Genomic DNA, 25,342 nt, shown 5'->3' with positions numbered 1-25,342 from the left:
CCACCGCGCGCCGGACACCAGGAGTCCAAGGACGTTGCCGACCACGTTGAAGAGCAGCCCGGACCGCCGACCGCCCACATCACCATCCATCCACCGAGGACAGCGCCTGCAACATACAAACCCAATACTCATGAAGATAACCCACAAAACAATAGAAGTAAAACAGAAAACCCACAACAAATCAAAATCAAAACAAAAGACCGAAAAACTATGAATCAAAACCACAAACAAGAAGAATTACAATACGTCCAAAAAGAAAACCTACTAGTAGAGTGCATTTACACCGCCGTCATATAAGGCTGAAATCCTACATCAAATCTTTTACCAGCATTCAAGAAAACAGGAAAATAATAGTAAGAAGAATCTATTCACACCGCAGTCATGTCCGGTTAAAACCAAACAGACATTACACCAGCATGCAGAAAAGTAAAGCATTATTTGGAAAAACCCAAGGACACCACCGGCATGTAAGGTTTAAGAATAGCAAACTGCATGTTACCGGCCGACAAAGAGGAGACACGTATGTAAGAAGTGATTTACACCATAGGCACATTCGTTTTAAGCAAAGTTTAGATAAAACGGATAGTTGCAAATTGGAATGGAAACTTGGAACAATAGAGAAATCAAATTTAGATGGGGGCTTGAGGAAGAAATAATTTTGAATTAATCTGAAGCTACGTTGTGAATTACATGAATCATCAAACTCTTCATGGTCACAGCCTACCCATCAAATCATATCCTTGCATACTGGCATCTTTTTACTGCAGCCTAATCATAATCAACATAACATAACTTCGCCGCATCTCAGCTAATAAGGAAATATTATTAATCCACATCAAATGAAGAAATTATTATCAACTTTAATAACAGAAGAAAATAAAACTACGAAACAACTTTAAAAATTTACCAACCTAATCAAGCCATCCGCCTCATGCTACAATCATCACGAAACAATCGCCTAGTTATATCCGCCCAACTGGAAAACAAAAACAAAAATTGTATTATCCACAGAAAATAATTATAAATTATAAATCAGATGAAGTTAGTAGTGAATAGGAGGAAAGAAAATAAACAAAGTTTATTTGAAAAAATGGGTAAATCTAACCTCGAAATACAGAATCGATCAAGAAATCTATTCAGAACCAAAGCCTGTTCGATAATTTTCTTCGTCATCCCAGCCAATGTGTGCGAAATCACAGAATAAATCATTAGAATCAAAGCAATATCGTTAGTTAATTATTGTAACCCATTATTTAATGTGGAATTATAAGTAAAAAACACAAACAAAAAAAATATATATTTATGTTAATTTGCACGAAATGCGCATGTTCTGTGTTATATGAATGTATCTCTAAAAAACTCCAAAGAAAATGAAATTCTTACCTTCAAATGTGAAATTTATTACTGTTGCATCAAAAGATCATGAATTGAAATTCAAATTGATAAATATAATCTTAAGGACTTAATATTTGTAACCAACATTGATAAAAATCAAGAAAGCCATTTCAAGTGTAACCCTGTTTGTACGCAACGTACTAAGCGCAAATAAGAAATTGCTCGAGTCAAACGGTAGACGATTGTCAAGTCACCGAAGTAAAATCACACTCTCACCCAATTTATGTAAAAGCCAAACCAAAGAGTCGAAACTTGTAATAACCATGAAAAAATGATGAAAGTCTATATTTGTTACAAATACTATTCAAATCTTAAGAAGTAATATGTGAAATCTTGTATAGTTGTTATAGTTATGGGTCTGCTCATAAGCCACCCGTGAGTGGAAATTGTGGAGTTGTTTTAATGAAGGATCCAAAGAGACCTCATTAATTATTGTATTTCGATTGTATCCAATGAAAGGAACAATCAATTATTTATTTTTCGTAGCCAAAAGTGCACGATATATTGTTTTTAGTGTTAAGTGTTGAGTTTTCGTAGAAGTAAGGAGATGAAATAGTGTATTCATCACAATATCGGATTTTTCAAATAGTCATTGTTTCGACTCGTCTCCCAATTACCTATTTAAAATATCCTAGGGGCTTTTGTGTGATGAATTTTTCAAAATAGATCTCATGAAAAGAGAGAAAAAATTGTGATTACCTTTTAAAATGAAAGAATTTGCTAAAAGAATAGTTAGCGACCGAGCGATAAAGCTTACTTATCAATAACTGTATATTAGATAAGAGTACCGTTCTGTACTGAATATTTTTCTAGGAAAATTATTCAATAAAATTATAATTATTTTGCGAATAAAGTACAAATTATTTACGAATTGCTCACTGATTTTGAGGTTACACTTTGTTTACTATCGATCAGATGTTTTTAAAACAGTTCGAACGCAGCTGACTGATTCAAAGCATTGTCAAATATCATGCCGGTTTTCATGCAAGGTAAAATATCATCTCTAAAAATTATAAAACTATCAATAAAGGATCAAGAATTTCAAATAAAAAAATAAATGTATGTATTATTGTTGAAATTATTTATTATTTAAGAAATTGTATTATGCGTCAGGTCTTATTGTAACTAAATAGGTCATAGCATGAAATTCTATTATTGATAAAATGGCAGAAATTAATTATAATAATCTCAAACCTAATAAAAATTGTACAAGAATATTAATTTATTAATAATTTAATTCAACTGAACCACATGGTAATTAAATCTCTATGGCAGGTCTAAGCCAATCACAGTGCGTAGAAATAGCACCAAGACGGTGATCGTTTGAAAGCAACACATGTTAATCTATTATCAGACACCAACCCTGCCTTATCAGTTACACTAGCACGTGTACATTGTATGAGAGGAACTATGTCTAGAAGATTAAGCAGTTTTAAGAATTACATAAATTAAATTATTATTGTAATTAAAGGAATTGTATTCTACTGCTTGCCACTGACGTCATGTTTACGTCACAAGCGTTCTACCAATGGCAAATTTTTATGCAAATTATTACATTGAGATTCCGAGAAGCAAGGTCTAGCCTAAAAGCTTAGAGAAAAGAGCAGCACTTCCCTTTTGAAATCCTTACCGTGTAGATCTCTTTCATAGTTACCAAAGACCTATTTGTAAAATTTCTTGTTCGATTTTTAAATGTTCTATTTGTGAGCCGATATTTTAGGCCAATCTATTTGTTATTTATAAATTTCTGTTTTCATCAATCGATAAATTTTAAAAGCTTAAAGTAAACTATCCCTTAATTAATTCGGCGAAGGAGATATTTAAATTAAAATTCCCCACGCGCTGAAACCGAAGCCTGGATTGCCGCCGATCAAACGATTTTTGATCTAAAGAAGAAAACCACGACCACCAAGGAATTTCACGTGAGTTATAAGTCATAAGGGGCCCCAATCTACGCTTCGAAAAATATTTCAGTGCAGAAAAACATAAATTTTTCTTCGTTAAATTATTGGCCACGCCGACAAGCGCTTTTAGTTATTAAGAGCCTAAAATTTATTCATATTTAATTCCTAAGAATTTGTAGTTGATTAACTATCCTCCGCTGCCTGAACCACGACCCCGAACATTTTAAAATATTTTATAATTCATTTTTTCACTATTTTTTCAAAATTGTTCAATTTTATCAATTGTAAAATTCTGTTGAATCACGCATGGTATCATGCAGGCACAAGAAAATTTTTAACTATTCTATTAATGCTGAATTATTATCAACCTGTAAATCAAATTCTGAATCTGCACTGTATGATTGCATATTTTATTGTAATATATTTCAGTTTTGTTAATTCGCTTTCTGAGTTCGATTATTTCTTAAGCCTGTCAATTATTGTGTCTGATACGTTCTATATCATCAAGAACCAATCGAATACGATCATTAGAATAATTGAATTAAGCTGGATATTGGAACAGGTCTAAGTGGATGTAGCGAGTGGGGTCAGATCAAGATATTTATTCTTTGTCCTTACCTGCTCATATATCAGCTTTTATCTGTTACCTACCTCGACTTAGGAGCGAACTCATCAATTGTACAGCAGAGGCAGCCATAGATCATATAAATTCCTACAATAGAGCTTAAAACCCGACAAGACTCTGTTCTCGAAGTATATTCTGAACGATATTGGGTTCAAATACCGTATTTTTAATCCTTCAGAACTTATTAGAGACGCAGTCCCGTAAATTATCTACATCGGGATTTTTGCTCGACCTGTATGATTTTGTATGCTCATTCTTCACAGGTAATAATTTTAAGGTATCCGTATTCAGTGTTTAGCGATCGCTACACTACTTATAAAAATTTCATCACAATACAATTTGTCATTAGAAGAATCAAGGGTGAGCGAGCGTTTAGGCCTCCCGCGATTCCGACAATTGTATTGAATCTTGTAGTGAATCAATCAGTCTGGTGTACATTCAGCGTCCACACACGCAATTACAAAATTTATAGCCGCTACACCATTGACTCAGTACAAGATTCACCCTACATGTGTGAAGCCGTTAAAAAACGCACCACATGATTTGCCGGCCCAACGTGAGGCATTTAAATACAGCATTACATCATCCTACGTGTGTTGTCCTATCCTTGGAGGTGAGAGTGACTCCCCCAGGAAGAGCACCACAGTATGAATTCAACCCTTATTTCTCCAAAACAACAAGAACTACACCCATTTGTAGCATCATCAACCATTTCCAGCCTCAATCAATCCACTATTGTACGGTACACTTTCAAAATGACTTCAGGTCATAGAACCCATCTCAACTACAATCCTTACCGTGTAGATCTCTTTCATAGTTACCAAAGACCTATTTGTAAAATTTCTTGTTCGATTTTTTAAATGTTCTATTTGTGAGCCGATATTTTAGGCCAATCTATTTGTTATTTATAAATTTCTGTTTTCATCAATCGATAAATTTTAAAAGCTTAAAGTAAACTATCCCTTAATTAATTCGGCGAAGGAGATATTTAAATTAAAATTCCCCACGCGCTGAAACCGAAGCCTGGATTGCCGCCGATCAAACGATTTTTTGATCTAAAGAAGAAAACCACGACGACCAAGGAATTTCACGTGAGTTATAAGTCATAAGGGGCCCCAATCTACGCTTCGAAAAATATTTCAGTGCAGAAAAACATAAATTTTTCTTCGTTAAATTATTGGCCACGCCGACAAGCGCTTTTAGTTATTAAGAGCCTAAATTTATTCATATTTAATTCCTAAGAATTTGTAGTTGATTAACTATCCTCCGCTGCCTGAACCACGACCCCGAACATTTTAAAATATTTTATAATTCATTTTTTCACTATTTTTTCAAAATTGTTCAATTTTATCAATTGTAAAATTCTGTTGAATCACGCATGGTATCATGCAGGCACAAGAAAATTTTTAACTATTCTATTAATGCTGAATTATTATCAACCTGTAAATCAAATTCTGAATCTGCACTGTATGATTGCATATTTTATTGTAATATATTTCAGTTTTGTTAATTCGCTTTCTGAGTTCGATTATTTCTTAAGCCTGTCAATTATTGTGTCTGATACGTTCTATATCATCAAGAACCAATCGAATACGATCATTAGAATAATTGAATTAAGCTGGATATTGGAACAGGTCTAAGTGGATGTAGCGAGTGGGGTCAGATCAAGATATTTATTCTTTGTCCTTACCTGCTCATATATCAGCTTTTATCTGTTACCTACCTCGACTTAGGAGCGAACTCATCAATTGTACAGCAGAGGCAGCCATAGATCATATAAATTCCTACAATAGAGCTTAAAACCCGACAAGACTCTGTTCTCGAAGTATATTCTGAACGATATTGGGTTCAAATACCGTATTTTTAATCCTTCAGAACTTATTAGAGACGCAGTCCCGTAAATTATCTACATCGGGATTTTTGCTCGACCTGTATGATTTTGTATGCTCATTCTTCACAGGTAATAATTTTAAGGTATCCGTATTCAGTGTTTAGCGATCGCTACACTACTTATAAAAATTTCATCACAATACAATTTGTCATTAGAAGAATCAAGGGTGAGCGAGCGTTTAGGCCTCCCGCGATTCCGACAATTGTATTGAATCTTGTAGTGAATCAATCAGTCTGGTGTACATTCAGCGTCCACACACGCAATTACAAAATTTATAGCCGCTACACCATTGACTCAGTACAAGATTCACCCTACATGTGTGAAGCCGTTAAAAAACGCACCACATGATTTGCCGGCCCAACGTGAGGCATTTAAATACAGCATTACATCATCCTACGTGTGTTGTCCTATCCTTGGAGGTGAGAGTGACTCCCCCAGGAAGAGCACCACAGTATGAATTCAACCCTTATTTCTCCAAAACAACAAGAACTACACCCATTTGTAGCATCATCAACCATTTCCAGCCTCAATCAATCCACTATTGTACGGTACACTTTCAAAATGACTTCAGGTCATAGAACCCATCTCAACTACAATCACTCATACAGCGACGCGATTCAATTAACAGTGGAACAATAGCGAGTACAACCTGCCTCTTCAATAATTTTCCAGACTAGCTCAAACAGGGTTATATACAGTGAGATTCACTCCAAACTGACAGAAATCCTTGTGTATAACATAAATGTTTTTCATCCAACTGATGCTGACCGCTTCAATCTCACAATGTAATGGGGTGGTGGAGTAGAGTGAGATTATGGTTATTCTGTCAGCATGCCTGAAAAGCTGGATTTCCACAATGGGTGGTGAAGTAGAGTGAGATTAAGTTTATTTTGTCAGCATGCCTTATGGATAGCATCAATGTTTGCAGTTCATCTAATGCTGACAGTTCAAATTTCACAACAGGAGTGCAAAGTGATGTGTAAAGTTCACACAAATCTGTCAGCACTCCTTGAAGATTCCATTAATGCTTCCCATTTAACTAATGCTGACAGTTTGAGAGTATAGGATGGTACGGTAGTATGCAATTAGCGGACTGATAGGGTTTGATAAATAGCGGTCGGGCTTGCCGCGGCGAATTAATCAATAATAATCAGATGTAAAGTTTTGATATTCCAATTATAAGTTGGTTGAGGTTTCGCTAAAAGCTCGCTGGTTGCAGTAAAAACGCTGATGCAGAGTTCTTCAAGCTTGTCTGCGGTTGTTCAGGGTCCGAGGGCCGATCATTCATGTCCGCGGGTTAGTTTAGAGGTTTCTCTTTGTCTTCAACACAGAATCGCTCACCACATTTGCCCACTCTCTCCCTCTCTGATCGATTGTAAAGTTTGAACAAGTTTGCAACCCCCGTCTGGCGAGTACTAACTGAGTAGGCGACCCATGTCAAAGTATGTGTGAATGCTGCTGCTGTACCACCACTGCGAAAATTGTGAACCATGAATGGAGAATGTCATCTGAGATGTGTCGCTGTTGTTCCAGCAATAAAGCGATACTCACAGAACAGAGCAACTTCCCAACAAAATTTAGTACAGTACTAGTCAATTATTGTCAACAGAATTTGTTACCGAAGTGATTTTCATGGAGTACGTCATATTGGCTTTTCCAGTTTACCCAGGATAAGAATAGAATAGAATAGAATATGTTTCTATTTCACAGAAAAACAAATAAAATACGGCACAACAATTATAGTAGATAGTGGACCCACTTATCCATAAAGCTTGACACAACATAATAAATAAAGACAATAAATAGTATAGACATGATAAATAGCCTAGTTTGACATATTCTGAAACTGACTTCCCAAAAAAGTATTACCAGAACAAGATGGACAGATAAAGTACCAGAACTATGAGTTGAATTTCAGAGACTGGGAAATATATAAAGTAACAGAATATTCACTCTTCTTTTTAGGGCTGCTGATTATTGAAACAGAATAAAAACTTAGCAATAGAACTTAGCAATATGAAATTTATTTTATAGCAGCTCTACTAGTTTCAACTCTAGAAAATCCGACTCAGCCACTGTCAATGTTGTAGAACTGTTCCTGCTGTTGGTTCTCCAAGCTGTAGAACCAGCTTGAAAATGTGACGTGTGTGGTCAGTTGGTCACGAAACCATGGTCCTGAACCAAATAAAACTGTATAATTTGACAATATATATGTGTGTGTTCTTATTTCATCTTGAGAAGCCATTTAGAAGTATTGGGATAGGATGAAGGGTACTTTTGATGAGTTTTTATAGTGATTCAAGATACTAGAAGTATGATTTGAATTTTAGAATTATTCTAATACGGTGGTTGTCAATTGAAGAGCAAATTAATTGTTATCGAGAAACCAATTATTTGTCTATGCCACTACGGAATGGAGAATAATTGAACCTGAATTGATAACCAGCGTTATTAACATATTGAATGGAAAAGACTAAGAAATTGTCAAAAAACCACTGATTTATTGATAATTAGAAAGACCGGTTTCGGTTATTACACCATTGTCAATCTCTGATAAAGTTTATCTTTCTTATTATCAATAAATCAGTGGTTTTTTGACAATTTCTTAGTCTTTTTCATTCAATATGAATAATTACCACAATATCAACTTCTCAACTACACAAAAAGCGTTATTAACAATTGTATTGCTATCCTTGTCTATCTTTCAACAAAGCGCTATCTCTTTCTCGCTTTGCTCTGTTGCCAGATCGTCTTTCAACAATGTAGGCTGAAACGTTCTATAATTTCAAGTCGAGCACGAAATAGCAAACCTAGTTCTGTAGTTGGAAGTCAGCAAAATCTTACAAAGCACGATCATGAATAATTCTAGAAAAAGAAACAAAATAAAGAGGCGACTGCTCTGCAAAGGGAGACGGGAGACGTAGCTTCAAGAAGCAGAACAGAGACGTATGCTGGGAAAAAGTGAATGAATAAAAAATAATGACGGGAAGAACCTGAATAATAGAAAGATACAATGCCAAGGGCGCAGCCAGCAGTTATTAGCAGAGAGAAGAGATTTCGCGTCTTTTGTCATGTCAGTATTTCTACCATTGTGCGCTCAGCAAACTTTTTAATCCACGCCCGTGGAATGTTCTGTAAGACTCTTTCCACGCCCCCGTAGTTTACGCTGTCATTGGCTCTTATTTTTCATCTTGGAAACTGTTTTTTCACATCTTCCATGACTCTGTGCTTGGAGTGGAATGTTATGTCTGTAGAAAGCTTTACTTCAACTATTCAGTAAATTCGATATGGACTTGTTTTTCTGATAGTTGTGTTTGGAACCCTTTAAGGGAATTCAATAAAGATTCCATTACAAAACCTGACAATCAATTATATTGGGACAATTGAATAGCAACTAGAATCTAGTGGATAGAACTAGCTATTAGTTCTAACTTCAGTTACTATAATAATAAAGATATAGTTGATGTAGTGCTAGCCAACTTTATACAACCGAGAGTCTTGAAAATCAGAATTAGCATTGCTAATCTTACAATTGGATAGATACTAGAATCTAGTGGATAGAACTAGCTATTAGTTCGAACTTCAGTTACTATAATAATAAAGATATAGTTGATGTAGTGCTAGCCAACTTTATTCAACCGAGAGTCTTGAAATCAACTTAGAATCAGCAGTAATTGCTAGCTTTAATTCAACTGAGCCATTGATTGATTTTATTCTAATAATAGTGAGTGTTCTATGTAATCCAGTGCCAAGTACTTCCACAATCATAATTATTGATTCACTAGCTCTTCCTCAATTTATTGACATCGTAGCAACAATGTTGTAAATAACAAATAGTGAGTAGGTTTTTGATTCTGTATTCAAATTTTTCAAATAAGTGCTATATTTCTTAAGTTTTAAATTGTGATACATTCTGTGATTTATTTAGAGTATAAAATCAACCTTCAAAATTCAAAATTTTGAATCATCATTCCTGGACCGAAAATCAAGTGACGAAGCAGTGTTAGATTACATAACCTTATCTTTTGGACAACATTTACATTTTAACAAAATTTTTGGAGAGAAATAGTATAGGCTCAGCCTAGTTTTCCTCCAATGTCATAATTGTATTATGATTATAGTATTTTATACAATAAATGAATAAATGAAATAAAAATGAAAAATGTTGAATAACTTGACAGGCATTAGCTACAATTATTATTCAACATTCATAAAACAGTCCAGTTCAAGTTCCAATATTATTCATCCAGTGGTGACAGTGGTGATTTGTTTAATATGATTCATTCATTCAACCAAATATTGGAACTCAACTTTGTATATATTTATCGTATTTGTAGTGTTTGCATTTGCATCCACTTCCCTCGTCAAGTGACCCAACGGACTTGTTGATCGCAGCTCAGCCAACTCCCAATCCAACAAAACAACTGAAGTCATTCCACTCTGACATTCCCCAGTATTTATAACCACAGCGTCACAGGTGGTGTTTATCTTATAGATTTTCAGCACCCTGGTGACTGATTGACAAACAAAATAAACGCCGTTTAACGTTGGAAAAAATCGGTAAATCATTTTGTACCTTCAGGAAAAAACCGTCTAGGGCTCACGATAATTCAAGACTTATCTTGCCGGCATTTTCCTGTCAAGTTCGGGTGGAGGGGATCTCTAGCTTATTTTCTCCTCTAAGCTTTCCCTGCTTTTCCAAATAGCTGTCACGCGATGCTCAGTGTCGTTGGTTTCCCAAATTGAACGCAATTATCGACTTTTTATCTTACTTTCTGTTTCTCTGTTGCTCTGACAGGGGAATGGCTGATGTGTTTAGTCCAGATAAAAAAGTTCATAAATAATATTTGCAAAGATACGATGAGGTCGAGATGAATGAAATACCTGGAATTATTTTGACAACCACTATATTCATTGTAGGAGGAATGGGCTCGAGTTGAATAACCACTCAAAATATTCAATTATGGAATATTCATTGAATGAACCACTAGCCATTATAGGCGTAATAACCCTATTCTAGTTGTTACACCATGATCATTCTGGATTGTTTCTGAATGACATTCTATGGTTTGAGTTTTTAAAGGCTTGTCTGATATATTGATTTCGCATAGTTTTTCGCCAAGTACTCTACTAAGGGCCGTTTGCACAGTCAAAGCACTGAATTTAGTCATGTGGTGGCTTAAACTCAAAATGAAACAAATTTTAACAAACGAGACTTGATACGGATTAAATCTAGTTCAAAATTAAATTTATTTTCATTTTCAAATTAGTCACTCTGCAAACTAGGCCGTTTGTAAACCTGGGTTTACACCAAAGTTATTTGGTCAAAGATTTAAAGTCATTTCAGCAGAATGTGGATAACTTAATCCTTATTGATTCTATTAGGTTGAACGGAACTACACAAACACATTAGTTCATCATGTGTATGACAGATTATTTTCAATCTAATAGAATTCATAAGAATCAAGTTATTAACATTTTGTTAATAGCTTTGGTGTAAACGCAGCTTAAGAGTGTTTGAAATTCAAATTACAAATATTTTTTTCCTACAGTTACCTTGAAAAGTGGCCATTGCTGCACTGATTGCAGAACGCAAAGAATCACTTTTCCGCTCTAGTGCGGGAAAAAATTTTTCTGCACTCCAGATTTACAACATGGCAACGCAAAATAGTTGGTGGGTTATACGGAGGATTAGTGCACGAAAACAAGAATTAAGTTGGTAACAATGACTGTGGTATACCTCACTGCATGTTATAATAATATCAAGGACACCGAGGACAGCTGTGGCCACCACCCACACAGCACACAGCCGCCCCGCCATTCAAACACTACTACATTATTCTATTTTATTTATTAATAATAAAATTTACACAGAAAAACATTTGATGTATTTCAGGCAATTTCACCCATAATTACTCACTTTTCATATTCAATGGTAACTGTAGGAAAAATCAAATGTGAAATACGTGCGCAAAGTTCCTCTGCTGCACTCAACAAACCATTCCGCCCTCGCCAACGGCTCGGGCGTTAACGTTTCTTTCGGTGCAGCAAACTGTCACTTTGCGCACTAGTTGCATCTACTGTATCTATAGCATCTATAGTTGTATCTTACTGTACTAGTTGTCAGTAGTATCATAGAGAAACAATAGCGTAAGTAGATATCCCATGGTATAGGGAATTTATGTCGCAACTTTTACTGTTATCTCAAGCCGATTACTGTCGATTATTGTCAATTTTTACTGTTTTGTTGGGGAGATAGTGTATGAATGGCACAATTTGAGAGACTACCAGCGTCACACAGCTGCATAGGAAAGATCTATGTGAACTATCGGCTTGGGATAACAGTAAAACTTGCGACATAAACGCCCTATACCATGGGATATCTACTTAAGCTATTGTTTCTCTATGGTAGTATCCTGTTCATTTGTAACTTTTCGTTCTATATTTTTTATGAATATTTTGTATGAAATCCGAGTAAATAAATATTATTGGTTTTGATTTGTTCCAACAAAGTAGATCCTCCTTTCACAACATCCCATTACGTCCCCCGTTATAGTAAATTTCTTCCGCAGTCCCTTGGAACGTTCATATAGCTTTTGACCTCGTTATAGTGAACCCCGTTTTAGCACAGAACTAGTAATAGTACAATATTTTTCGAGCGGTCCCTTGAGATGCACTATATCGAGGCTCCACTGTAGTATGTAGTGTTATAACGCGATAAGAACGTTCACAAAACTGAACATTGATATTCAAAATTCGAAGTAGAGGTCTGATATCTTGAATTTGCAGCAGCAAACTCATGAAAACTACAACAGGCTATCTCAGTTTCAGTGCTAGTGGAGTTCACTCATAACTGGCAGCATTGGTTAAATGGGGAGCATTAAGTTAATCCATAAGGAATGCTGACAGTTTAAAGGAAATTTCACTCGGTCCGATTATGGTAACATTCCATTTGTGAATGTTCAGTAGAATATTATTTCAAAGTAGTCGTTGTCGTTATTTTGTATGCTGAGAAGGATTCATTCCGGTGTTGGGTTTAGAATAATATACGATGCAGTTTATGTGACTAATTTATCACGAGGCAGAGACAAATAAAGCGGGTCTCCAATTTGCATGTCAAATAGTCAAACAAATGAGCCGGTCGCAATTATTTATATTGGATCTTTCTCTCTAACTCTCGCGCTCTCTCAGATTCCTCCTCACACTTTTCTCGGTCAAGCTTTCTCTCTCAGTCTCTATCATACACACTCAGTAATATTCTCTCAATCTCTCTCACTCACTCTCTCTCTGACTCCCTCTCTCCCTTCCCCTCTCTCACACCCTGTCTCTCTATCTATTCATCTATTTCGAACACTCTCCCATTCTCTTACTCCCTCTCTTGAGGGTGGTGTGGCAGAGAGGACCTGGAGTCCAAACTTCGCCCTAATAAAGGTATATAGAAATACAACCAATCTATCTTACTCGCTACCTCCCTCACTATCACTCTATCTCACCCGTTCATCATTTATCTATCAATCTCCCACTAAGTCTCTATCTCACTCCATCTCTTTCACACCCTCACTCTTTCTTTCTCTCTCTCGCTCCCCCTCTCTTTCTTTCTCTCTCTCTCTCTCTCTCACTCTCTTTGGTAGAGAGTTAGTGGGGAGGATATTTTTAATATTCTTTCCGAAGAATGGACATTGATATGTCCAAAGCTCCGCCAATTTATGTAGATGCATAACAATATGATTATTATCTATAGTTATTATATTACAAATTGCTTTTTCATATCATATAAAGTTCAATAATTATTTTCTTAGTCTATATTATGTAAATTCATCTATAATTTTGCTGTATTGTAAGCTATTGTATATAAGTGTATAAGCCAGTACCAGTATATATTGTAATCTACATAAATAAAGTACTCAATCAATCAATCAATCAATCCCTTCCCCTCTCTATCACCCTGTCACTCTATCTATTCATCTATTCCACACACTCTCTCATTCTCTCACTCCCTCTCTTGAGGGTGGTGTGGCAGAGAGGACCTGGAGTCCAAACTTCGCTCTAATAAAGGTATATAAAAATACAATCAATCTATTTCACTCGCTACTTCCCTCTCTATCACTCTATCTCACCCTTTCTTCATTTATCTATCAATCTCTCACTATGTCTCACTCCATCTCTTTCACACCCTCACTCTTTCTAACCCTCTCTCGCTCCCTTTCTCTTTCTTTCTCTCTCTCTCGTTTACTCTCTCACTCTCTTTCTTTCTCTTTCAATTTCTCTCACTCATTTCCACACCCTGTGTCTATTTATCTATTTCACACCCTCGCTCGTTCTCTCCCCCTCCATGTTACTCTTACTCACTCTCTCATCTCTCACACTCTGTCTCTATCTATCTATTTCTCTACTTCACACTCACTTTCTCTCTCTCTCTGTTTTTCTGCCTTATCCGTTTCTCTCTTCATTTATCGCACATATCACTGCACATACACTCATCTCTCTTTCTCCTACTCTCTCCTGTTTCTCTTACTCACTCTCTCATTTTTCATACTCAGCCTCTCTCTATATATCCATTTTTCAAATTCACACTCACTCTCTCACGCTCTCTCTCACTCTCTTTCTCTCCCTTACCTGTTTCTCTCTTAATTTATCTCACATATCACTGCACATACACTCATCTCTCTTCCTCCTACTCTCTCCTGTTTCTCTTACTCACTCTCTCATTTTTCATACTCAGCCTCTCTCTATCTATCCATTTTTCTTATTCACACTCACTCTCTCCTGTTTCTCTTACTCACTCTCTCATTGTTCATACTCAGCCTCTCTCTATCTATCTATCCATTTTTCTTATTCACACTCACTCTCTCCTGTTTCTCTTACTCACTCTCTCATTTTTCATACTCAGCCTCTCTCTATCTATCCATTTCTCTTATTCACACTCACTCTCTCCTGTTTCTCTTACTCACTCTCTCATTTTTCATACTCAGCCTCTCTGTATCCATCCATTTTTCTAATTCATACTCACTCTCTCCTGTTTCTCTCACTCACTCTCTCATTTTTCATACCCAGCCTCTCTCTATCTATCCATTTTTCCAATTCACACTCACTCTCTCTCACTCTCTCACACTCTCTTCCACTCTGTTTCCCTCCCTTACCTGTTTCTCTCTTCATTTATCTCACATATCTCTGCACATAAACTTGTACTTTCTCTCTCTCTCCTGTTCTATCTCTTCCCTCGTACATAAAATTTCGTAACATGTAATTGCAAGAACGTGGAAGTGGAAGACTGGGCGTTCAATCAGATTACACACGGACTGAATGTTAATCAGAGCTCCGCAATTATAATTGACGCTAATAAAATGCCAACATTTATCCTGCGCATATGCATTATTTTGCGCTGATCAATCGGCAAAATCAGTAGGCGATTTGGATCCAAAGTGAGATTAACTTTAAACTGTCATTTTTCATCATGAATAACTCTACTGCTTCCCATAAAACCGATTCTGACAGTTCAAAGTGAGTCACATACACTTTGGATTGGTTGCCCGAATAAGCTTTCTGAAAACTCTCCTAGTAATTACTGTAATCTACATGCACATATTGATTCAATTTGATGTAATCATTTCGATTACAATCAGGAACAGGTGTTTCTCGAAATACACTATGTAATGCTCGTACCTGGAACATATTCATTCACATTTGCATGTGATATTATTCAGTTTATGGGAAATTTATTTAGTAGAGGCTTGGGAAGTGGATAAAAGAATTAATGTGGCTTGAACTGAATGAAGAGGTAATCTATCGATTTTTGAAACCATCTATGACGTACGTTTATGACAATCGCATATTTCTTGTCCCGAAGGCTGATAAAGTCTGATAACTTATCTATATATATATAAAAGCGAAGTAGCACTCACTCACTGACTGACTGACTCACTCACTCACTCACTCACTCACTCGCAGAACTAAAAATCTACCGGACCAAAAACGTTCAAATTTGGTAGGTATGTTCAGTTGGCCCTTTAGAGGCGCACTAAGAAATCTTTTGGCAATATTTTAACTCTAAGTGTTGTTTTTAAGGGTTTAAAGTTCGTCTTTTAGCATGTATATTCTTCATCTCCCAATCTCTTAATTATAATTGAAATTTCCATATCATATGTTACTATAGAACTATAATCTAGATAGAGTACCTCTTCGAAACAGTTGTTAACTGGCAACTAAATTAATAATTTTGTCAGGTTGGCATTAAGTTGAGTTGACTTTGTTAGGTTGGCACCAAGTTGAAGATTTAAATGCATTCATCGCGGAAAAATTGATTGGGCACTGCTACTTCAATCCTGGGAATATTATATTACTAGCCGTCAGGCTCGCTTCGCTCGCCATATCCGTTTAGCCAGACGTTTAGTCTGGACCCCCGACTGGATTGTCCTAACATATGATAAAAATGCTCAAATGAAAAATGCAGGCGAGCGAAGCGAGCCTGCTGATCTCATTCTTGGACGATCCAGTCGTTGGTCCAGGGGGCGGAGCCCCCTGGCTAGACGAATATGGCGAGCGAAGCGAGCCTGACGGCTTGTCTATAATAAAATTTGAAGAATTGGCTTATACACGCCGGGGATAGGAAATTTACGAATTACGCATCATAACGTCTTAACTAATAGACTGATTAACTTAGAAATTCTGCACAGAGTTTATTAATTTACAGAAGATGGTTATTATAACCTATTATCCTTATACATATTAGGTTATGATAGGCCTATTCTCCATTTTTCAAGATTAGAAGGGCTCAAGTTTTCATTTCGTCAAGTTTCAAATTGGACCCTTGCGGAGCACGGGTTACCTGCTAGTTTTTAACCCTCCGTCAGGCGCAGCCGGCTTCAGAGGCCAACCAACAATATAATTTCCCTCTTTACTTCATACAGTCGGCCGAGCGCCCCACCACTCCATTTTTTCGCCTAAATCTATCAACCTCACAACATGCCAGCCTCAGTCAGTCGCCAACTTTTGTATAGTTCGTGTTATTTCAACATGGCTTCACAGGCCACATGCGCCTGATTATGTCATAATCACAAGATGCTGGCCAATGGTTATTTTTTTATGCCTACCTGAATGTTGAATGTTGTGCATCAATGCACAAGTGATCTCGATTGGAAATCAACTTGAACCTCTGAAAAGGAGAATATTTCTAAAAACTTTGTCTCATCAGCTTGTGATGGGACAATTAGCCCGGCGAAGTCTCAATACAAGTGGAATGCCAATTCATTTGCAAACTCGCTTGAAAAGGTTTTTGCCCAATGAACTTGAAATATTGAATGACCAACAATGCCTCCCAAAAGAAGAAAGTGTGGAGTATGTGTGACTGAAACAGGATTCAGGATAATGACAAATTAGAAAAGATGACAAATTAGGCCAATGTGCCAAACCTGTTTGATTGCAGCTAATTTGGGAGCCTCAACATCACAATGACTACTTATTGAAGATCAGTTCCAAATAATTTAAAAAATAGCCTAGATTGCTAAAAAAAATATTTTTTTATTTTACAATATTGATAATTTTCATTTTTAAGTTTAACCATACTATTAGTGTTCAAAAAATCAATTTTTTGTAATATGTTTGGTATAATTACTTAGAATAGATCCTACCAATCATTACCCTATTAGTATTTTGTATTTTAATTGATCTAGTGTGAAGTGGTGGTTGTAATATGAAGGTGGCCTCTCAGGCCGGGTGCGCCCGATTTCGGTTCGGCCATAGGTGCGCCTGACGGAGGGTTGATGAAGTTAGGTGATGTAAGCATCAAATAAATACTACAGCCTATTATTGAATGGATGAATAGTATTTTCAGTCAAGTTAGCGTTCTTGAAACTTACATGAGTGGGCGCGTAGCAGCACTGAGTGCTGCCTCTGAAATATCCTAGTTTCTAAGCCTCATACAGCTCAGGCTAGAAGAAAAAGGATGTATATATCATAAAAAGTAATTTTATAATCAATTTGGATGATTGTAGTCATATCTTGAACATGTTATACTATTTTTTAATGATAATATACTGGAAATTGTTACTCAATGAATTGAATACAAATACTGACCACATAAAATAATAATTTTATTTCAGCTATTCTCAAAATGTCAAAAAACATCTTACAAGGCACTTATGATAATCGATAATGAAACTTGAAAGAAATGGGAAAGTCTCTTAGAAAATAACATATATGAATTTTCGAAAATTAGGAATACAGAGTGCTGCCTGTAGGACGTGTCTATGTGTTTGTCTTCAACTCATGACTGAAACAAACAATGTAAACAAAATCTAGCATGTAGATTGTATTACCAATGGTGCCAACTGTAGGTACTGAACGTCCCAACTTTGTAAAATGAATGCCATCCTAATTATTACAAGAATAATAACTTGGCAGCACGGAGTTCTGGACTTCTTTTTCTCTTAGTTATCCAACAGAGTTGGAACAGCATGTCAGGCTCATTATCGACAAACGCTGCAGCTCTATGCCTGAACATAATACTCGTCTATCTGCATTAGCTGTCTAGCTCCTATTAATAGTCTAGCTGCATAGAATGGAGTAATACTATCTTTGCATAGTTCTGATTCTAATTATCACGACCACCATTCGTTGTATCTACCCTATTCACGATCTATCCTATTTACAATTCTGGTCGTGATGATATGTAAAATCAGAACTATGCAAAGATATAACTGGAGCAGAAGCTGATGTGTTTAATAGAATGCGAACAAAAGAGGTCCGTGACCTCATGACGTGTCAGTTTTAGCTAGTGTCCATCCATCTTTATTAGAAAAACATGTGTTGAAAATTCGAGAATCGGGGTCATGAATGCGTGGGGACGTGAATGTTACTTGAGTGTTATGTCACTGTTGGTTTCATAATACAGTATTGACAATCATGTGACCTAGGATTCTTATAAGGCCTATTTGATCAACGATCCTGGACCATAGCTGGTCCATAGCTGGACCATCATGAGTACAGTATGAAATTGAAATGCATTATTTAATCGATTTGTTTTTTCTTCTCTTACAAAATATATAGCATTAAATGTGGAGAAGGCTTCACATATTGGCAGTATAGTCTTAGATTTACGATCATAAAATCTGAGAAATGGAGTTTCGACCAGGAAGTAAGGAGTAGGATTGAGCAGGCAAGGGCAGCTTTTTCCAGAATGAGAGGGGTATTATGCAATCGGAACCTTGCTCTCAAGACTAGAACTCGTTTGTTGAAGTGCTACATCATTCCAGTGTTGTTTTATGGGCATGAGGGATGGACATTAACGAAGGCATTGGAGGCAAAGCTGCAGGCGTTTGAGCTGTGGTTGTATCGGCGCATTCTTCGTATTTCATGGACAGAAAGGGTGAGTAATTCTGAGGTATTAGAACGAATTGGGACTACAGTGGAGGTTCTTTACTGTATTAAGAGTCAGAAGCTTCAGTATTTTGGACATGTGATGCGCAATGAGAAGTACAGATTCCTGCAGTTGATAATGGAGGGCAAGATTGAAGGAAGACGCCGGCCTGGAAGAAGGAAAACCTCCTGGTTAAAGATCCTGAGAGAGTGGTTCAACATTGACTCAACATCTCTGTTCCGAGCTGCAGTCAATAGAATCCAAATTGCATTAATGATCACCAATCTCCGTCGCGGAGCCGGCATATAGAAGAAGAAGAAGAAATCTGTTAATTTTTATCTGTACTAATATCAACAATCTATCGGACATGACTGTCTGGAGTACAAACCATCATTGCTGTGACGTTAAATGAACTAACAGTTGTGGGAGTGGCTTATCTAGGCCAATGGCAGACGTGAACCTTCTAGACCAATCGAATCGATTGCTCATCACTGTGCATTCAACTACTCTGTAAGCTACTTCAGTCTTAGTTCACTATAGCTGTATTTGTGAACTAGTGTATTGATGTTGTAGTAAAAGAGGAGAAGGCTATACAATTGTACAGATCTCAGTGTCTGTACTGAAAGGTGTATCAACAGAAACTAATAACTCATTATTCTAATAATTTTGAGGTTGCACAAAGAAGTATTCTCATTCAACATGGATAACAATCACAATACGTCTTCTACAACAGTACACGATAATTATAAATTGAAATGGACATAACCTACATATAATATTTGGACAATTTGGAACTAAATTGGGAAATTGATGAAGTTTTGGGCAATAGCCTGTTTTTACTTTCCTTGCCCTATCACCATAGGTAAGGAAAGTATTGCTTTCCGAAAAAAATTAAGGTACCCCGATTTCTGAATTTCTATAAGTTTCAAGGTCACCTGAGTCCAAAAAACTGGTTTTTGGGTATTGGTCTGTATACGTCTGTGTACACGATATCTCATCAACCCAATTAACGGAATGACTTGAAATTTGGAACTTAAGGTCCTTTCACTATAAGGATCCGACACGAACAATTTCGATCAAATGCAATTCAAGATGGCGGCTAAAATGGCGAAAATGTTGTCAAAAACAGGGTTTTTCGTGTTTTTCTCGGAAACGGCTCCAACGATTTTGATCAAATTCATACCTAAAATAGTCATCGATAAGCTCTATCAACTGCCACAAGTCCCATATCTGTAAAAATTTCAGGAGCTCCGCCCCATCAATGCAGATAGATTCCCAATTATCAAGCTTCAGATACAATTGAAACAAAAATAAATCAAGTGGAGTAGATTGAGCATGAAAATCTCTACAATTAATGTTCTGTAACTTTTTCACCTAAATTTGAAAATAAGCTTTAAATTCGAGAAAATGTGATTATTCAATTGCAAATTAATGTTGATTCTATTAAATCATTCACTAAGAAGAGATAGCAGACCTCATGTGTGTCTACAGCGTTATAATTGCCCTGCCACCAGCTGGCTCAAATCTTTGAATAGTAGACTTGCGATGCGCGGGAACAATAGCGTCAGGTGATCAATTTTCATAACGGCAAGGAAAGTTGTGTGAGTGCGCCACACCAGATTTTTTCTTTTCCGATCATTGTATTGTTTTTGTTAACCCAATAAATACGTTACTCTCAACTCAATACAAAACGTTTGATTTTCCAGTATTTTATTCAATAATACATTATTATAATGTATGATAAGTGTAGCTGCATCAGTTTGAGTTCAGGTTGAATATCATGAATCATTAATAAAAAGGTTTAGAACACTGAAGAGTTTATAAATGATCTATATTTTACTTGAATCATGTTTCTCAATATTCAAGACCATAATTCCAACTCCAAATCAAACGTGGAGTAGCTCTGAATCATGTATCATAATTATGTAAGATATTGATTAACCTTCTCGACCGTCAAATCGATTAGAATCAATGCCAATGAACGAGATCTCTAGTTAACCGATCAGTATTTTAAACTTCTTAGTAAACGCTTAGTATCTTCTATGGTAATTCGTAATACCTCAGCAATCATCTTCATTTCTCAAGTTGATTTGTGTTAGCAATATTCAGCCACTATCCTATCCTAATGAAAAAATCAAATTACCAATTCGGCCATAATAGGAGTCAACGGTTTTGTCGGAGTGATTGAGATCATTCCATTAAAGGGTTGTATCCACTGATTTCTTAATAATTAATTCTATTCTCCAATTTCAATGCATTAACAATTTCTGTTGAGTTTATCATCACTCATGAACGAGAAGATTGACATGATTTTGAAACCGAGAATATTTTCATGAATAATTGATCGTTCTCTTGAATCATGTTCCACAATTTAAGGGGAGCAGACCAGAAAATAGCTCCATAAATGCTATAATGTTAACATAATATGTTAACATTATGTTAACATAAGTTAACATTAAAAGTACATATTATGTACTTTTTACTAGAGATCTATCCAACCGATCAACCTAATATTTTGAACACTGAAAAACATGACCTTTTTACATACTTTAGCACAAGCTTTTCAGTTTTCAACCATTTTTCGCTAAACATGATTTTTTTCTGAATGACTACTCAAAAACACAGTATTGAATTTCAAAAAGGCATATGAAATGGGATTTGAATCCTATGAATGGGATTTTGATCTCAATTACCTCCCGCTAAAGTGTTTATAATAATAAATATTAATGTTCACGTCTGTTTTTTCTTTTCCGACTATTGTATTGTTCGCTCTATCTAATAAATAAATAAATAAAAAAATAATAGTGCTCAATGGTACTGTACAAAATGTTGGACGTCTACCTCAATGGGTTCCTGATAAAAAGGTACATATGTTAACATTACGGCTCATGGAGTTGTTTTTTGGTCTGCTCCCCTTAAGACCATAATCTCAGCACCAAATCAGAGGTGAAGTAATCATGAATAATGATGATTGATGATTAATTATTTTTCTTCTGGAATGGACTTTATTTTATGATAAATTCTAAATCAATTCTCACAAAATGAAAACTGAAAAGATGTGTTCAAATATTGCAAATGTGTTCAATTGCAATACAAATGGCAGCTATCACTATTCCATCAACTCAGCAGTCTTGGTTGTATTCTGAGAGTACAACTATGAGAAAATGTAAAATTTAGAACTCTCATCTTCTTAGAATGAACTGATTATCAACAACAATGATTGTTGAGTCTTAATCAAACAAAACTGCAACAGGCTCCCAAACCTGATAATGTGCAGTTCCAGATCCAAGAAAAACCGAGCTGGGTGGGAAACAAAATCGCCTTTCGTCATTCTTCTTGAAACCATTATTAAACTAGTGAGAAGCTCAACGAGTTTAAATCGAATATGAATGAGAACGGAATTGCTTCCATTTAGTGAAATTTTCTAATTACTCTTGGTCAGACTTTCTGATAAGATATTGTCTGGGCTAGTTGAGATAGTATTTCTATTTTCTCTATGAAGGAGAACGGAATTGCTTCCATTGAGTGGAATTTTCTAATTACTCTCGGTCAGACTTTCTGATAAGATATGTTTGAGCTAGTTGAGATAATATTTCCATTTTCAAGCGGAAAACTTCATTCTCCTATAAGAATGGGAATGGAAATTCCTCACATGAAGCGTACAAAAATGTATTCACTATTCTACAGACTTACTGTCAGAATAAATTTTCAATCAAGTTGGAAAATTCCAATCTATTCAGTTTATTGTAATGCTTTTAGTAAATGGATTTGAGAAATCCGATTCCATTGAGCTTAAGAATGTATATTTGATAGCAAGAAATTCCTTTTCATGGATCACAAAATAATCACTGTAACGAAATGGAATTCATTCAATTACTGATCTGCAGATTTCTTACTTATGATTGTAAAATTATATGATTTTTGTACTGGATAAGACACTTTTCAGAAATTCAAATGATAAACTCATATGTACTGTAATTTGTTGTATGTATCCATCCAATATTATCACCGAAATACATTTTAGTTGGAAATCGATTCTCTGTCGTAGAATGGGTTTCTGTGATGAATAGAAAATTCAATGGAATTAAGATCCAATGGGACATTTCCATTAGGCTCGATTTCCGACTAAAATGTAGTTAGGTGATAATATTGGATGAATACATCCAACAAATTTCAGTACATATGAGTTTATCATTTGAATTTCTGGAAAGTGTCTAATCCAGTACAAAAATCATATCATTTTCCATAAGTAAGAAAACTGCAGATCAGTAATTGAATAAATTCCATTTCGTTTTTTTTTCAATTCAATTCAATTCAATTTATTTCCATAAAAAAATACATCAATAAAACATTTACATCTCAATTCAATAACAAATATTTTCAGGAAATAAATATTCCCCCACATAGACTATTGGTCCGTGTGTGGGGAAAGAATTCCTATCTATAATAACTGGAAAATAAAAAATTCTGCAGAGTTCTACCTTAATATTATTCTCACTTAACTATTACAATATTGGAAATATGTTATATAAAGAAAATAAATATAAATTATTAATATTTTTTTTTAATAAACAGAGCATGATGTCGTGGGTTTCTTTTATACAAAAAGTGGGTTTCTTTGAGTTTCGTTACAGTGATATTTCTTTCACGAAGCCTATATCTGATCATCCCTGGGTAGATTCCCTATATGAGCGAGCCTGTGATAAGCCAGACTCCAAGAGACCTCCTTTTGATCAATGAACAGACTTCCTATATACAAGTCAGTGAGAAAATCCCAAACATTTTCCGACATCAACGATTGTGCATTTCGGGTATCAGTGGAAATGTAGTTCATTCTCGATTATATAGGTCGACGGAGCAGAGTGGCTCCTGTATGGAAAAATTCAGAAAACTGGTAATTCAAACAGGGTCGGGGGAGATTTTCAAACAAGTTTGCAGTCGGTTTCAACAGGTGAATGCAGGCATAGTTTCAGTGCGGGGGGAGCCAAAAAATATCGGGGCCCTACCTCGATTGTTGTGAGGGGCCTCGGGTCCGTGTGTGCGTGTGTGTGCGCGCGACCGGTTAACCTGAGTTTTAATCTTCGGTTAAACTTGAGTTTATCTGAAGAGGAGAAGTAGGTTGAGACGCGACACTCCTTCTGGCCGAGAGGGGCGGACCAAACTGAATTGGCGAACGGAGTTGCAACATTCACCTGTTGAACGGGGTGGGTGTGCGGGCGCGCATTCGCGTGCGCGAGCTCTCAGACGGGCTCTCACCCCGGGCCGTTTTCGCTCATGCGCACTGTCGCGCAATCAATATTTTGCCTCTCTGATCCAGGTGAATCACATGTTTGCCTTGGTAAATTGTACACGTATAATGTCGTTATTATATTTTCATACCCCTCAATTTCCCCTCCAACATATCTCCCCACTATCTCTGCTACTCCCGTTCATTTTCCTTAGGGTTTCCCACTTTTCCTGCATTATATTCGCTCTACTGCATCGCTTATTTTGTCGTCTTCTTCAAATTGGGTTTTCAGCTCATTATGATGACCGTGTACCACTCACCGTTCACGATAATTGGCGATCCCGGCTGGAATACTGGATGATTGTTAATGTATTATTTTGCAAATTGTATGCTCAATGTGCGTTATGAGGGCAATAATGGGATTTAGTTCCTGGTGCCCTCAAATATGTATATTTTCAAATAAATAAATAAATGTTTGAGGCCCGGTTGCATAAGATCCTGTTGAATTTTTGAAAGAAGTAAGAGAAGAAGAAGAAAGAAGTTCTTCAAAGAAGTCTTCTTCTGAAAAAAAAACGTTTCTGACTGTTTTTCGTAACATTCAATCATAATTAAAATTTAATAGGCTTTTATGCAACCGGGCGATAGAATTGTTTGGAATGTATTGAATCTTATTCTTAATCTTTTTCTTGTATTGTACCTATTGTTGTATTGACTCCTCCTCTAAACACGTGCTTGTTACATATTAGAGGAGTAATTTTCAGGGAAATATATTGTAAAATGTACTTTCTGAAAATAAAATGAATTTGAATTTGAATAACCTAGGTTTTTCATAAATTTTATTGTATTCCATTATTCATCTATTTATCCCATATTGCTTAATGAACTATAATTTCTCGAAAAGCCCAACAATCTTATTTTTCAAATTTGTTGTTTTATTGTGTTCCTT

The 25,342-nt window shown here is 36.0% G+C and overlaps 1 protein-coding gene across 1 annotated transcript in view; it reads right to left on the bottom strand.

The window, feature by feature from the left end:
* Positions 1-24,332, bottom strand: part of LOC111060257 (SCY1-like protein 2) — a 385,358-nt gene extending 361,026 nt beyond the window's left edge. Inside the window, exon 1 of the mRNA XM_039431498.1 lies at positions 24,176-24,332. The gene's annotated coding sequence lies outside the window, so the exon portion shown is untranslated. The remainder of the gene's footprint in view (positions 1-24,175) is intronic.
* Between the last annotated feature and the right edge of the window lie 1,010 nt (positions 24,333-25,342).

Source organism: Nilaparvata lugens, chromosome 6 (assembly GCF_014356525.2).
Source record: "Nilaparvata lugens isolate BPH chromosome 6, ASM1435652v1, whole genome shotgun sequence".
Lineage (NCBI taxonomy): Eukaryota > Metazoa > Arthropoda > Insecta > Hemiptera > Delphacidae > Nilaparvata > Nilaparvata lugens.
This window is presented reverse-complemented; position numbering and strand designations above follow the sequence as displayed.